This window comes from Euprymna scolopes, chromosome 10, assembly GCF_053919585.1.
Source record: "Euprymna scolopes isolate OS-2025 chromosome 10, ASM5391958v1, whole genome shotgun sequence".
NCBI classification, from domain to species: domain Eukaryota; kingdom Metazoa; phylum Mollusca; class Cephalopoda; order Sepiida; family Sepiolidae; genus Euprymna; species Euprymna scolopes.
The window spans coordinates 82,476,654-82,494,755 of NC_136491.1; the positions used below are offsets into that span (position 1 = coordinate 82,476,654).

General features: G+C 35.4%; 1 pseudogene; it reads left to right on the forward strand.

The window, feature by feature from the left end:
* Positions 1-1,675: 1,675 nt before the first annotated feature.
* LOC145286590 (5S ribosomal RNA) lies at positions 1,676-1,792 on the forward strand (annotated as a pseudogene).
* The last annotated feature ends 16,310 nt before the right edge of the window (positions 1,793-18,102 follow it).

Sequence of the window (18,102 nt, forward strand, 5' to 3'; positions counted from 1 at the left end):
TTTGGAATTCCCTTCCTGCTACCTGCTTTCCTAATTCTACTGATACGCAGAAGTTTCAAGTTAATGTCAACCAACATCTTGTTAATCTTTCCTATGCATGGTCCCAAATAGTAGCCTCTTACGTCTAAGTGTTAGAGTTGAACGTGGGTAAAAAAAAAAGAAAGTTTTAATGACAAAAGAACAGATACCCCATTATACCAGAAAAAGAGGAAGTAATACTTGGGAGGAAACTTTCATGACATCGGGAGAGATACTACACTCATTCCTTATTAATAGAACATTAAAAGATAATGCATTAGTCGGAAATAGTATATTAAATTTAATTGAGCATTAACAGAAAGGAATAGTATAATTTCGGGTTCAGAAAAGCAGATACCAAATTTCCACTAATAATAGATATCCTAGTTATATCTACCAGAGAGATATTAAACCTTATTTTAAACACCTATGTTGTTTTTTTAAACAACATACTACCTTTTGTTTTTTGTTTTTTTTTAGATATAACTAAATAGAACTTAATAATAAACAATGAAATTTGTTAAATATTAGAAAAGCATAAAAAATCTTTTTTTTTTAAATTTAACTCAAATAGGATCGCATCATAACGAACGGATATATACTTAATTACCATCAAATAGAGAATATAATACTTGGGAGGAAGGTTTTACGACAACAGAACAGATACTCCACTATAACAGGAAAGGAGGAAATAAGGGTTGGGAGGAAGCTTTCATAAGAACAGGACCGTTATTACATCTATTGTTTTTTTTTTAATATAACTTTGATAGTAAAATTTAATTCCATTTCCAGAAGGCTGCAAACAAATGCATTCTATTAAAGTTCTGAATGCTTTAGATGAGGGCTGATTGTTTATATTATCTGTATGTATCGGACTATTGTTCTCATCTTGAGTGTTTCGGTCGGATTGTCCTTTGACCGTTATTTCCAAACAACAACGAATATGCATGAAAACATATCTAAGGAAATGGCAGAAACACTATAGAAATACCTCCAATCAGTAATAGAATGGGAACAAAATGTATGGTCACATCCAATGCTGCCAAGACTAAACTTGTTTCATTCAGCAATTACAAGAAACCTTCTCAACCACAAATAACTATGGCTAAAGATACATTACATTGTTATTTTGCTTCAAATGTACGTGTTGTGTTCTCTACGAGAACCTTAATGCCATCCTCTCAAAAAGATGTTCTATTTTATTTTTTATTACCGTGTTTTTCTGTTTAGTTACATTATTGTTTCAGCTACGAGACCGTTTTTTGCCATCATGTAGCCTCCTCAGACTTTTCAGAAAAGTCGTCGGAGGCTTCATGACGGCCAAAAAACGGTCGCGTAGCTCAAACAATAATGTAACTAAACAGAAAAAACACGGTAATAAAAAATAAAACGTATATATATATATATATATATATATATATATATATATATATAAAATTAAGGACTATCTGCTTATTTAGTGCTTCCTTTTTAAAATTAAATATGTTTTTTACTCTTTTTCAAAGTGTTTTTTGACATGTTTTAACTACTTGCTCTTATATATATACATGTATACACACACACACAAACACACACACACACACACACACACACACACACACATATATATATATATATATATATATATATATATATATATATATATATATATATATATATACACGGCATAATCGCGTTGACATACCGGTTCTCGTCAGATCACCGAAGTTAAGCAACATTGAGCCTGTTTAGTACCAGATGGGTGACCATTTGGGAATTCTAGGCGCTGTATGTGCTCTCCCCTTATCTTGGCATTTGTCTCCAGTCGTCCTGTACATACACTTCACTTGCCACTGGTATTTGAAAAATGTCGACTCAGGAGATGTGTGGTTGGAGATTGTGCACCTCCTGCCACAAAAATTTCACGCGCAGGCACCCCTTTGATCAGCTAAATCGAAATCGAAACTAAGATTGTGAAGAATTTTTGATGAAATTATTTAATAAAAATAGATTATTGGAGTCTCGTTAGCTATAATCGATACCGAAACCAAAGCCTATAAGGAATTCTTAGTAAAATTATCTATATCATTAATAAAATTCTAAACGTTTATTTATTGATTTATGTGTCTGTGTATACAGATAAAACTTTCGAATGGATGCACCGAATTGAAAAAATTCTTTTTTTTCCCTGAAAGCTGTGAATTCCTAGATTATCCTTATCTATATATGGTTCGCAAAGAACAACGCCGAGTCACACCCGAATCACGCCGAGTCACACAAAAGCCCGAAATAAGAGTTTTGGGGCCATTTCGCGCAATTGTCGAAAAAACGGACGGAATTTAGCACTGTATGTATACAGTAGCGGTAACATCATTCGGTATACAGACAGGACTTGTGGCGCAATCGATAACGCGTCGGACTACGGATCAGATCATTCCAGGTTAGAATCCTGGCAAGTTTGTAATAATTTCAATCATTATTTTATCCAAGGTTTTCTCATTATCCTTACCCTTAATTATTTTCGTTTTTTTTTCAGTGATTTTGTTTCATGCATATTGGAATTTCCCATACTCCGAGTTCATAAGATAAGCGTTGATGGTAAGATGATGTTGAGCGTTCTTGATGCTGACTCTACTCGGTTTTGTGTTTGACTTGGCGTTATGTGTACCGACGCGGCGCAGACGATAGTTTATAAAAAATAGATGACTTAAGTGCCATCAGCTATAATCGAAACCGAAACCAAAATTATGAAGAATTCTTGGTAAAATCATTTATAAAAAAATAAATGACTTGAGGGCCATCAGCTAAAATCAAAACCGATACTAAAACTTATGAAGAATTCTTGGTAAAATTATTTATGACAAGAAATGGAAGTACATAACAATGAAACGACCCGGATATAAGCATGGCACAGAAAATAACACACAAGCTATGGTATTAATATATAGATTATCATTGTTAGAATCGTATGAGAAAGTTATTCATAGTAATTTAGACTTGCATCGGTTCTTAACTGCAGAAAGAAGTAAGCAAAACGTTACGTAAAAAACAAAACATTAAAAAAAAAAACAGACAAAAAAAAAAGAAAAACAGAACATTGTCTGCCAAGAGATGCTAGACTAAAGGATTAAATTAAAGATTCATTTTACAATGTGGTCTTATTATTTGTATTGAACTATGTAGCACAATATTACTTATATTTACTGTGTATTATTGGGGTTTCTGTCTCCAAACTTATTTTTTTTGCGCTATCCAGAAACTATCAGCTTTATTAAAACATATTTATCAATGAAATATATATTTCTCATTCCATGGAATTTCCAGGGGTTCTTTTAGTTTACAATATTAAATTATTTCAGAATTCTGAAGGAAGATGTTGTCATAATTAAGGAAAATACATGCAGTCATTGTTTTAGTTGCAAACTACAGTGATTTACGAATCAGTATGATTTTACATAATACCAGATGGGTTTTTAAATAAGAGTCACAGCATATCAAGGCTTGAAACCATTCGAGGAAAAGATTTAATGGGTGTAAGGTGGTTGATAAGACAACAGCGTAATGCTCACTAGTGATGGACATTGGATATCATTTTTCATGTATATATATATGTATATATATATGTATATATATCGAATTTTAGTCATTCAATGAATTTAAAAAATTATGACATGAAATGTTTGAGTTTCAGATCAAAGATTTTTATTATTCTATGTAAAACAAAGAATACATTAGAAATATTTTAACTCTTTATCCTATAGGACTTCGACGTCCACCATCTCTTCAGAGGAGAAAATTTAGTCATTGAATGACTAAATTTTGATTTAATTTTCTCTATCTTGTATATCGAGCAATTGTTATTTTGGTGGGCTTATACTTATAGAACATTACTGCCAGTAATATCTTGTAAATCTTATAATCACGGGTTCCATACCAGCTGATTGTTGGATGATTATATAGTGTTAAAATAAATATTGTGTATGTGTGTATATATATATATGTGTATATATATATATATATATATATAAATACGTATCGTGTATATATATATATATATATATATATATATATATATATATATATATATATATATATGAAATATCTATATATGGTGTTGAAAAATATTATATATATATATATATATGTATATATATATATATATATATATATATATATATATATATATATATATACTAGCAGAGGTTCCCGGCGTTGCCAGATCGTAAAATAGGCTTTGATATATCTTAATTTACGCGGATTTCGCATTTATTACGGTTCGACGGTCCTCAGCGTGATATTAGCCGTCTGGCACCACTTATACTGTACATCTTATATCAGAGGAGAGACAACCACGCCAAAAGAAAACTAAGCCAAATTTATCGCACAGTAGCAAAACTAAAGTTGGCTTGCCCTGACTCTCTCTCTCTCTCTCCATATATATATACAAACGTAAGTAAAAAAAAAGATTAATACTTGTTTTCAGCACATCTGAAACCTATAGAAAACAAGTTTTTAAGGTGGGTTTTGTGTTGGTATACCGGGATACAATTATCAAACAAACATCAGCCCTAAAAAAAAAATACAGACGCCACCTTCCTCTAAAAAGTTAGCTATGTAATGGAAATATAATATATATAAAATAGAAAGTGATCCCCACTTATACTAAAATTTTTTCATATCTGTGAAACTACTCGTTTCCTGGAATTTTAAACGTTATTTTCGTTTTCAGCACTATCAAAAACCTTTCATAGTAGTGATTTTAAAGGATCTTTAGATCGTGAAAAGGTAGCGCACCTTTACCAATGTTTCAATCATAGTAATTTGTTTTCCTAGATTTGCATATGAATTACAAAATATCTGATATTTCCCAAAACCATTGGATTTTATGGAGAGGAGACTAAAACTTGCTGCTATTGTTTCAAATGATCTGAAATAACAGCCAGGGGAGACTTGATTCCAAATATTTCTTATATGTTCTATCTCTCCTCTTTTGTTTTCATACGTAAAGTCAATTTAAAAGTGTACAAGGATTATTTGATACTGGAGATATTCACAATCGTACCCCATTTACAAAAGGTTAATTCTTCCTCGCTCTGACATTGATATTAAAGTTTGCTTTTTCTATTTAACAAGGCCGATAGTCATTAGTCGCGTGCTCTCGTGTAATAAATGAATGCGTGAATGTAGGAATGACATGAAATTCTTAAAGATAAACTAAAATGACCGAAAAATGGGCTGAAATGACTTAAATAAATAAAAAGTAAATGACTTCAAATCTTTAATGAACTGAAGGATGAATTGAATGACCTTAAGAATGACTTGAAGGCTTAAAAAATAACTGGAATCCTTCAAAAACAACTTCAATGATCTGCAGAATGACTTGAATGGCTTTGAGACTGACTGGTTGTAAAGCGGGTGATCATTTTACATTAAATTAATACAGAAAAGTGATCCCCCACTTTATATCACAGTTACAAACATAAGTACAGCATGTAGTAAGAAGAGACACTACACTTTGATCTTGGCCAAAAGGCCGAGAAAAGGGGGGTATTTATTTGCTCCCCCACCGAGCAAATTAGGTACAAGGCCGATTTTTAATATGAGGAGTGAAGGAGAAATGGGGACCAACTCCCCGAGGAGTTGGGGAGCTGGATAGTGACAATTGGTATGAAGGGTTGCCCCTACATTGACCAAGGTCTTATATGTGGGGCTGCCCTCACATATGGTCTTTGCTTGCAGTATCTACCGGAACAGATACTACAATTTCATCTTGACCAAAAGGCCAAGAAAAGCTTAAAAAGCTAAGAACAGCATCTGTTAACAACATACCTTTGATCTTAACCAAAAAGGCCAAGCACAAAAGTGTTACAGACAGACCGACCAACAGACGTACCGACTTGCACGCGACTAAAAATTATATATATATATTAGCAGTCCGTCACGTCAATGATTATGGCTGGGGCGCTGAATGTTTGGATTTGGATTCGATTTTTTAAAGTTTTGAAATCATTACTATATGTGTTTAGTACAATATAATGACCAATAGATTTGACCTATGATAATAAGAAGAGAAATCTGCATAAATTAAATTATCGCATGTAAGCGTATTTTGCGACCGAGCAAACGTGAATGAGTGCTTATATTGCCAAAATATTTGAGACCATAATTAACCATGCTCTAGTCCATCATCTTACAGATGCTAAACTACTGACTGACAAACAATATGGATTTAGACAAGCCCGTTCCACAGCATACATCCTAACTGTGATCTCCGAACGTATATACCATTCACTGGACAAAGCGGGGGAGGGCAGAGCGGTAGCTCTAGATATATCTAAGGCTTTTGACAGGGTATGGCATGAGGGTCTCCTCAGGAAAATTAGATCATACGGTATCACTGGTAGAATACTTAACATAGAGAAAAATCCAGGTTGTCCTCGACGGTCGTACATCTAAACAATATGATATAAATGCGGGGGTGCCCCAGGGTTCTATCCTTGGACCTCTATTGTTCCTGATATTCATAAATGACCTCCCCGACAAAATTGCCTCTGAGATGGGTATATATGATAATGACACTACACTCTATGGCAGGCACGACAGGAAGACGAATGAACACATTTCTAAAGAAATGGCAGAAACACTAGAGGAAGACCTCCAATCTGTGGTGGAATGGGGACAAAAGTGGTTGGTCGCGTTCAATGCTGCCAAGACTAAACTAGTTTCATTCAATAATTACAAGAAACCCTCTCTATCACCTATAGCAATGGCCAACGACTCTTTATCTGAGAGTACATCTTTCAAACTCCTTGGCCTAACGTTCACAGGAAACATGAGTTGGAACAATTACATTGAAGGCATTGCCAGGGCCGCTGCAAGAAAGGTGGGCTCTCTCTACTGTGCTAGAAAACTACTAACACCCGAAAGTATCCTGTACCTCTATAAGGCCACCATTCGCCCATCTATGGAGTATTGCTGCCACATCTGGGCTGGCGCATCTGCTACTAGTCTCTCGCTCCTTGACAAGGTTCAAAAGAGAGTCTCAAACCTGATAGGCCCTGAACTGGCATCTAAGCTTCAGCCTCTGTCCCATCGACGAAATGTTGCATCCCTCTGCCTTTTCTACAAGTATTTTAGTGGTGAATGTTCTGACGAACTGCAATCACTTGTGCCCCCACGACGTGAGCACCCTCGACAAACCCGACAGGCTGCTAAATCCCACCCCCACACTGTAGAGATCCCTAGATGTAAAAGATCTTTCTACTCCAATAGTTTCTTCTCCAGAACCGCTAGACTCTGGAATTCCATTCCAGGTCCCTGCTTCCCCAACAGTACTGACGTGCAGAAGTTCAAGTGTAACGTGAACCGACATCTTGCTGCCCAAATCCCTACATAGTACCCCAGTAGTTGTTGCCCCTGATAGTAGCCCCCTACACCAAAGTGGCAATTTGCCTTGTTTGGGGTGAAAATGTAATAATATATATATATATATATATATATATATATATATATATATACGTGTGTGTGTGTGTGTGTGTGTGTGTGTGTGTATAAGAGAAAAAAATTAAAACAATAAGTTAAAATTTAAAATGAAATTTAATGCTCGAATGAATACTCCAAAAAACAATTTATAAAGTATTTACTCCGCGAAGTTTCAAAGAATGCTATTCTTGCTCTTCTTTTCATCAGAGAACAGAGAGAAATTAGCTAGAATTTTTCTGGTTAATGCGTTATATAGAAACTGCAATTTATGATAGTCATTAATTGCAAAAAAAAAAAAAATCAGTATGACCATAATCTTCGAAACACGAGGAAACTGCAGAGCATGTCGGTTACATGAACCATGTAAGTTGTACAAAATGGTGTTTCTATAAGTTTTTAAGGTAAACATCTGATAAGTACGTGACTAAATATGCAGCAATGCAGTACCTTTTGAAAAGTAATAAATAAGCATTTGAGAAAACTTGATATTTGGAATTTAGAAAATTATATATATATATTATGTATATATATATATATATATATATATATATATATATATATATATATATATATATATATATATATATATATATATATATACAATAATAACAGTGTAGTTGCATTCCAAGATCAAAATATTTATTTTCATGCAAACAACTCCCCTAACATTTAAGATTTCGGTACATTTTTTACAAATCTCTCCAAATATTCATAATAATAATAGACCAGCTATTTTTATGCATATACTCGCCAGAAAAATAGCAATTCTTTGCTTAGAGAGTAAAAATGTATGTGTTGAATTAACTTATCAGATGATACGCCTGATATTCACTTATTAACTCATTATCCCACAATACTTTAAGATGGCCCACATGGGTTGAAAACCTTAGGTTTGGCGAATCTCTGTACTCTCTCTTCGAAAACACGAGAAAGTTTGCTCACCATATTGTAAAAATGGCCCCCCCCCAAAAAAACATGCATTACTTATCGCATTTATTCAAACAGATCTCTACACAGGCATGTATATATATATATATATATATATATATATATATATATATATATATTTATATATATACAGTATTTGCTCATCGAAGAATATTCTATGATGTACATTTGTTGTCTTGATTTTGTAATGCAAACATTGTAAGTTTTCTTTTTAATTTTTAGTTTTCCTAAAGTGAGACTTAAACAGCTCAGACACAACGATTGATTTTTTTCTTACTTCTGTCATTTCATGTCAAGTTTTGTCAGAATGAAATGCAGGTATCATGGGAAATCTCATTTCAGTTTCTCGCCTCTCTCGCCTTGATTAAGTTATTCCGAGCATAGCGATTGGTTTTTATCTTCATCATAATTCTACTCGATCAGCTCTGGAATATGTTAAACTTTTTAGCGAGAAAATCACGGAGAGAGTGCTGAAAAATCGAAAAAATAGAGGGAAAAAAACGATAAAAAATGTTTTGTAAAACCAAATGTACGAGTTCAGATCTAAAGTGAATTTAAGCATAATATATATATATATATATATATATATATATATATATATATATATATATATATATATATATATATATATATATATATATATATATACAGGGTGACCCCAAAAACGGGCCCCAACCCTAATTAGGCCTCGTTTCTTACTGTTTTGTCCGAATGAAATGAAACTTTGGTCATAACTAGTTTATTATATTGGAAACATCACATCAAAACACTAGGGTCTTTTGCCTTTTTTCTCCGTTCTACAGCATATGTTCTAGATGGCCTCATTTAGCTCCGTGCATTTCTTGAGGCGAAGCACGAAGTTGTCCATTACAGACCGAATTGGTAATGACTCTCATCTCCTCCTTGATGGCTTCCTTGAGTTCCGTGATGGTTCTGGGTTTCCCTGCGTAGACTCTGTCCTTAAGATAGCCCCAAAGAAAAAAATCTGAGGGGGTTAAGTCGGGGCTGTGGGGTGGCCACTCAAAATCAGTCTTGAGACTGATCACTCGGCCTCCGAAGTTCTCTTTTAGCCAATCTCGCGACGGATTTGAGGTTTGAGAACTTGCTCCGTCCTGCTGGAACTAGAACTTGTTCACGAGCGACGGGTAGATGGTTTGGAGCTCACTCTTGAAGGTTTTGAGGAGTTCCACATACCGCTCCTTGGTGACTGTCGCCAGATCATTCGATGAAGATTGGTCTGATAATGCCTCTGGCCGAGATTGAAGCCCACACTGTGCACTTAGGAGAACGCAGGGGCTTGGTGGCTACTTCATTGGGTCTGGAGGACCCCCAGACGACATTTGTCTTGGAGTTCGCCTTTCCATCAAGATGGAAGTGGGCTTCATCTGAGGTCCAAAGGAGGTTAAGGGAACTTGGTGTCTCCTCGATCTTCTCGAGCATCTTGACTGCCATAGCCCTCCTGTGCTTCTAAATTGAGGCTGTAAGGGTCTGCAGCGTCTGTATTCTGTATTGATAAGCCTTGATATCGTTCACCAGCACTCTCCTGCAAGTCTCACGGAACATACCGAGGGACTGACTTCGCGTACGTACAGAGCGTTTCGGACTCTGCTGGAGAGACTCTCTCGCTCTTTCGATCAGCTCGGCGGTTCGCTTTTTGGGACGTCTCGAGTGACTTGGGCGGTTCTCTCTGGCAGCGTCGGTCTCATACAACTCGTAGTGGTCCACACAGTTCTGGATTCTGCTTTTGACATTCGAATTGACGCATGAAACTGTCCTGGGTTTTCTGAAACGAGTCTGTCTTGTAGTAAAATTTAGCACATTGTATTTTTTGTCCCAGCTCCCACTGGATTGTTGGTGTACTCACGGTCGTTGATTCTGCCATGTCCTGTAAAATAAGGGCAATCTGTGAATAAATAATAGAGATATCACATAAAATGTACACAGGACCCGTTTTTTTTTTGGGGGGCCACCCTGTATATAAAGGTCTCAGATTTTTTCTGAATTGTTTCTAGATGTCCTGGACATTTTCCTACGCAATAACTCTGTCAATTTTTACTCTACAGACTCGAAATTTGATATACAGGTTACTGAGATTTGGGAGAATCGATATAATCAGTTTTTGTCCAGGAATTTGGTGATTAAGGGGTCAAAGTTCAACGATTTGACCTTTAAGAACTCTACCAAACTCCTCCGACAATTTTGGGTCTACGCATTTGAAATTTTAGATTTAGGTTCCTTGGACATGGATCTAACTTAATAACTTGATTTGAGCCCAAAACAATAAATTTTAAGGAGTCATAATAGGGGTCAAAGTTGAAAAAAATTGACCTCTGTGGTCTCTTCCAAATTACTCAGACAATTTCTGGTCTAAATATTTGAAATTTTACATAAAGGGTATTCAGGGATAGGGCAAACTTTTTCATCAGTTTGGGTCGAAAATTTGCAGTCACCAATATATAAATGTATGTATGTATGTCTGTTTGCATGTCTGTCTTAAACCTTCAATAGAGGTGACGGGTTTTACCAAGATCAGTATCGTTTTAAAGTTCGATCTTTCATACGACAAATATCGAAAAATTGGCAAAAAACCTTAATATCTTCCCCTTTAAATTTTCTACAGGGGGTGGGTAACTTTTTTCGCCGATAGTTTGTAAAGTTATCCTCTCCTTTAGATTGTCTAGCCTTAATTTTAAAAAAACGTCGCTCTGGTTTAGCGGTGGTCGTAACAGCATAAACGTTAGGTTTTACCCCGTTCATTTCCTCCTTAGCGGTACGGGTTCGAGCCTGCCTTCCTACTATCACTTTTTTTTTTGCTCAACATACACATCAAAACACCCGGGCAATGCCGGGCGCCCATGCTAGTATATATGTATATATATATATATATATATATATATATATATTGCTCCTTATCTTAGGTTGAGCATTTTGGAAGCGATATACAAATCATTATTAGCGCTCTTTGTGTAAACAAATTGAGCTTAGGTATTTGGACAATGTAAAAATATTGTGAATTCACTGCCCACATAGCATCATACGTATAGCGCAATGGTTAGAAGCTCCGACTGTCGTTTGAGCGATCCTGGCTTGAGGTAGTTGCTTTTCTAGCCGCACTGATGAGCTGTGAAACAGCAAAGCAGTACTGCATCTGGATGACTTCCCCCCCTCTCTCTCTCTCTCTCTCTCTCTCTCTATATATATATATATATATATATATATGTACATACACACACACATACACACACACACACACACATATATATATATATATATATATATTATTACAGAGAAAAATGTGAGCATGAAAAGAATTATAGTTAAGATTAAACTTAGAAAAGTAAACGGACTAGTTCTTAAAACTGAAAAAGAAAAACACAAGATATTCTAGTAGAAAATATAATAAATTTATTACTTAAAATATTGCAGTATTAAGATTTTTTTAAAAATCAGCTTAGCATCACAATCTTAGTGTTGCAATATTTTAATTAATAAATTTATTATATTTTTTACTGGATTATCTTGTCTTTTTCTGTTCCATTTTTAACAACTAGTCCTTTTACTTTCTAAGTTATTATTGCCAACTTCTTAAATTGACTAAATAAAAAAAATGGCTGGACTGAAAAGTCATCTTGAGGCAATGGACCTTCAGTGACTCAGGGAGTGACACTCATCTGACAAGACGTCACAATCATATATATATATAAACATATATATATATATATATATATATATATAGGCGAGTTATCAATTAAAAAATTGGGTTTAGTTAATTTATTGAAAAAGTCGATTAAAATCGTTTAAAATCGTTAAAAGCACTTAAGCGCACCCTCTCCCTTATATTGAGCCTGATTGATGGTCGGGTTGTTTATGCGACTGAGTAGGGCTTCCCGGAGAAGGTTAAAATGTAAGGCAACTAAAATGGCGATGCTTTTTTTTATTAATGCGTTTTTAATTCATTTTAAGGAGTGTGATGTACAACCAGGTGTTGGTAGATGGAGCAGGTGACATGTTAGCCGTGGCTTTTTAGTATATATATATATATATATATATATATATATATATATATATATATATATATATATATATATGCTCCTCGTCTTGAGTCGAGCATATTGAGAAGTGATACACGAATTACCATTAGCATATAAGCGACGCTCTTTGTGTAAACAAATAGAGCGGAGGTATTTCGAACGATGTCAAAACATCGTTAAATTCGCTACTCGTTGAGCAGCCGCCAATAGTGTAATGGTTAGGAACCTTGACTGCCGTACAGACGGTCGGGTTTTAATCCTGGCTTGAGGTAGTTACCTGTCTAGCAGCACTGATGAACTGCGAAACAGTACTGTATGGATGAATATATATATATATATATATATATATATATATATATATATATATATATATATATATATACATATGGAGAGACAGAGTACCCTTTCCTGCCTTAAGGTTTAAAACTGGTTTCGAAATTTAGTGGGCGATAATATTTTTTTCATGCTACTCCCTCTTTCTCACACAAGAAACGTCTATCTCTATCAATATTTTTATGGCAGGTGCTCAACCAAACTTCAATCTATACACCAACCCATATAACATTCGTAGCGGACGCTTGTCTAGCTACAAAAACTGCTTAGAATCTCTTTATTACCTTGCCTAAAACTAACTATAAAGTTATTTGCCTAGGACTGCCTGTTTGTAGAACGCAATACCGCGGGACTTCTTCCTAGCTTACTATAACATGGCTGTTTCACGTATAACTTGAATACGTTCATATTGAACCGCCTTATTAAATAACACTATTAAAATAAACACTGACCAAGTTTCACTATTATCGATAATCACGATATTGTCTTAATGGCTACCGGATATTCATTAATCCTTATCCTCGTGTAGCCTTTAAGCTTTGATAAGCGTTAACCTCCTACTTCAATAAAAATAGATAGATAGATAGATAACACTGTTATAAGCATGACGCAAATACTTATATATAAAAAATGTATATCAGCTTGTGCAAAAATGAGCACTCTTTCTATCCGCTTCTGTCATCATTAGTTACTTAAAAAAATAGCTCCTACTTTCGTTGTTAACCTTGACAAGCAATGACAACTGAAGATACTTTTCGTATCATGAAGTTCTGTAGTTTCAATGAGTATGTGAATTTTTTTACTGTAATTTGTGTCTCGTATTTTGATGATTAGTGGTCGTTGTCAATCTTTGATATGAGTTTTCTAATTTGTAGCCAGCGAAACCGGTCGTCGCATTTTGTATATATTCGCAATCAGCGCGTTTGATCCGCCGATTCGCCAAGTTTCGTAAGATACTGTCGGTTTGATTTGAGATTTCCTGAAAAGATGAATCATTACTCTGGCTGCCTCGTTTACTGTCGGTGAATTTGCTTTTTTATCATACCAGTTTTAATCACCGTAAAATAAGCAAAAATTTATTGTGATTTTGAAATCTGCATAGAAATGTAACTTAAGATTTGGGAAAATAAATATTTTCTTCTCGTGGAGCGAAAATCCCCTCTAGAGAGTTTTTATAAATAGTCAACATTTTGTCAAATTATATATATATATATATATATATATATATATATATATATATATATATGTGTGTGTGTGTGTGTGTGTGTGTGTGTGTGTGTGTGTATTATCAGTATATATGCGATTTCAACTGAGGTTAACGCCTTATACAGCCTAACATCACGAGTGTATTCAAGAAGTATTATTATCACAACATCAAAACGGTCTATCAAATAAAATAAACATTATGCCCTATGATATGACAGAGGCACGTTCAGAATGAATGTTTTTGTTTTGAGCATAACTAAACAAGAACATTGACTTTTGCATTTTAAACTTTATTTCAAGCCATTATATAAAAATAATGTTATAAAACAAACACAAGACTATACAATGCAAGGTAGTGAGGACTAAGTCGCTGTGGAGAGGTATATGAAGCTTCCTCTCAGTACACCGAAGAGAGGTGTCTCCAAGTAAAGCAGGCGATAAATCGATTTGATTGGAAAATGGGTGATTTCACCAATTTCGATGACAATAAAATATAGGAGGGTGAAACATACGTTTAACCTCATCCCGGGTAACAGCGAGTCTCCCTGCTAGTATATATATATATATATATATATATATATATATATATATATATATATATATATATATACTTTTTGAGTCATGTTACTACCATGCATCTCTGCCCATAATTTTTACTTTGTTCCATACGTGCTTAACTATACCTGAATTTTCAATCTCTTCATGTATTACGGTTTTTTGAAGTTTTTCTAACCTTACTTTTTGCAGGCGACGTAGTGTAAAATTACACCCGTGTTAACATGTAGACACCGAGGAAAGAATTCAACTCCATTGTTTTCAGTGAAGCAGCAGACATTTATTTACAGGTACTTTCCAGAATGCCGCCTTGTTTCTCATTCAATAGTCTTCTACTCAAATGTGTTTAACAAGACTGCCGTGGCAAACACGTGGCAATCTTTGTCTGACCATGTTTAGGACGCGTCTTTTCCTATCACTCTCGGCTCGCGCGTGTAACACATCTATCTCTGTCCGTCTGTGACCGCACGAGTACATCTTTTTCTTTTTTATAATCTTTTTCTTTCCGTTTTCCTCGACGTGACGTAACCTCGCACACAGCTCCGTCATTTGCATACAGCTGCTGCTGATATACCCGGATCCGCGCTCTGTTACAATATATCACTTGTGTATATATTTTCTATATTTACATGGAATCTCATCGACAGAGTTCTTATTCACGATTTCTTTTTCGTAACAGGACTTGCAGATGCTTTTGGACCGTTTAGATTATGGTTTGCATTTTTGTTTAAATGACAACCGTTTTAATAAGATTACAGTTGCTTCTAAATACTTTGCTGATATTATATGTATTATTTACACTTAGAAATTTTTTCGATATGGTATAAACCTTGTGAAAATAATACTGAAAATTAATAAAGCAAATAACTGTACTTAATTACACTGTGCAACGCTAAAACAATACATTATATCTGTAGTCATTATTATATGCATATATAATGAAATGGAAAATTAATTTCTGACCTTCTTTCTGTCGAATTAGGTACATTTCTTTTGCAATATTGTCACTTTCAAGAATTTGCGAATAATCTTGGTGACGTGAGTGATGATCATGACAAGAAATTTCATCAGGACATTTCAGTGATGGAGAAACGTTTTTAAGAAAATGGAACTTTCGTACGTTGGTAGACTACTGCTTGAATATAAAAAGAGAGAATGACACTCAGCACAAAAGAGTTAAAATTACAGATGTTATTTAAACTGACAATTATGTAGATTAAATTATGACCCAACGATCTGTGATGATCAAAATTACATTAGTGACGAGTGAATTAGAGTTGAATTAAAACAATTAAAACAACCCGGGACAGCAGTCGACAACCTAACTGGCACAAAGTCCTTGTCGGAGACGTAGAATACAAGAGGAAAATAACTTCAGGAACATTAATAACCATATTGTTTTGTGATATTATCTGGTGTCGAATAGAAATGTTTTGTCTTGGATGTGACCTTTAGGTCAAGGCTTTTAGATTTTCGCCATGTTAAAAACTTGCGTGGAAAAGTTCCATAGTGTTAGACGAAATAATCTTATGAATATGCACAAGTCATTTGGCCAATGAGCCACTCAGGGCGTCTCGGATTATGACGTAATGAGGAGAGATTTGCTGCATGATAAAGCCAGGCTCCTCAGGCCCCACACCGCTAACTTCTAATAAATGGATGCGTAAAGTGGTTTTTCGTGAGTCGAGAGTAGAAACCCGGTCGGAGTTGAAAGTCAGGTTTGTCCACTCAACATGCACCCCTCCGTTGCATATATATTTTTCCCCTGTTTATAACTGTAAAAATAACCTTTTTCTTGTATTTGGAATTGAAATGAAAATCGAAGATTAGGTTTGGGGTCAATAATTTGTTTCGACGGCATTCATGGCTTTCCCACGAATGAATGATACCAATTGGAAGATACAAATTTCAGGAGACAGCAAGCAGTAGAAAGGTTGGCCAACCCAGCGCCTGTGAATATATCCCGTGACGCGTGTAATCCCTGGAGACCCCCCTGAGTTGTGTACTTTGTTTTTGTCTTTGATTTTATATATATATATATATATATATATATATATATATATATATATATATATATATATATATATATATATATCTGTATATACTCGTGTTGGTCAAAAATAGAACATATGTATAAAACTGTAAAATCATTCCGTTTGGGATAATTTTCGACTTGTAAATTGTACAGGCGAGATATCTTATATGTAAATAACAATTGCAACTATTTTTAATATGAGTACTTTATTGTCACATTAGAAAAGTTCAACGTTTCAATTTAATAGAACATTTTGTCGTTGAGTAATCTTAAACTAAAAAAAAATGCAAATATTGTTTTGTAGAGGCCCAACCAGTAACCCCCTTAAACATCATGATAGTAGCATGGACTCCTCCTGGAAAGATACCAATGAGGGTGACTTCCCCTGAGTCTGGTTACAAGTTGAAACATTGGAGGCCGCCATTTGCTTTTTGCGAAGTCAGAAAAAAAGAAGCTCTCGCTCTACGCGAGCTTTACATGTTTAAAAAGATTTTGAAAGCGATTTAATAATACTTTATCATTATGAGTCGCTCTAAAGACATATCGTTGCCTGAGAAGCAGCGTATCTTTGATTTGCGGGCAGAAGGAAAGACGCACATGGAAATCGCAATCAAGGTAGGATGTTCAAGATCGGTGGTTACCAAAGTGCTCCGGAAAGGTGCTGACGGTGTTTCCAACAGCAATCGCAAGAAATGCGGACGAAAGAAAAGCACCACCGAAAGACAAAAGCGGGCACTGGACAAGGTGGCAAAGAAAAGTCGATTCCAATCAACAAGTCACATCACTGAAGCGTGGAAACAGGCTTCTGGTGCTGACGTTTCGAGAAGCACTACCTACCGAAGGCTCCGGCAACTGGGATACCGAAATCGTATAGCTGTCACCAAACAGCTCCTTAACAAGAAGCAGATGTTGAAGAGGCTGCGATGGGCAACTGCTTGCCAAACCTGGACTGCAGACGAATGGCGGCGTGTGATCTTTTCAGATGAGTCTCGATTTTGTATCTCCTTCGGCGACCAAGGGCCACGTGTTTGGCAAAGAACCACGGAACCGTATAACTAAAAATACGTTAAGAAGTCTGTGAAGTTCCCACAGTCTTGCATGGTTTGGGGCTGTATGAGTGCTTAAGATGTTGGTAATTTATGCTTCATCAAAGGAACTGTAAACACAAAAGTGTACCAATATATACTGGAAGCTAATTTACTACCAGTCTTGGATAACCAGTTTGACAGGGAGGCTACAGGCATCATTTTTCAACATGACTTGGCACCGGTACACTCTGCCAAGAGCACGTCTTCCTGGCTGCGAGAACGATCAATCCCTGTCCTTGAATGGCCGGCAAACTCGCCAGATTTGAACGTTATTGAAGCCTTGTGGGACCAGATGGAGAGGAAGCTCTGAAAAGAAAAACCTACTACCCTTGCAGTCATGAAGATTGCAATCCAGAACACATGGGGTTCAGTGTCTACACAGGATTGCGAGAAGCTTGTTGATTCCATGCCCCGGCGAATTGATGCC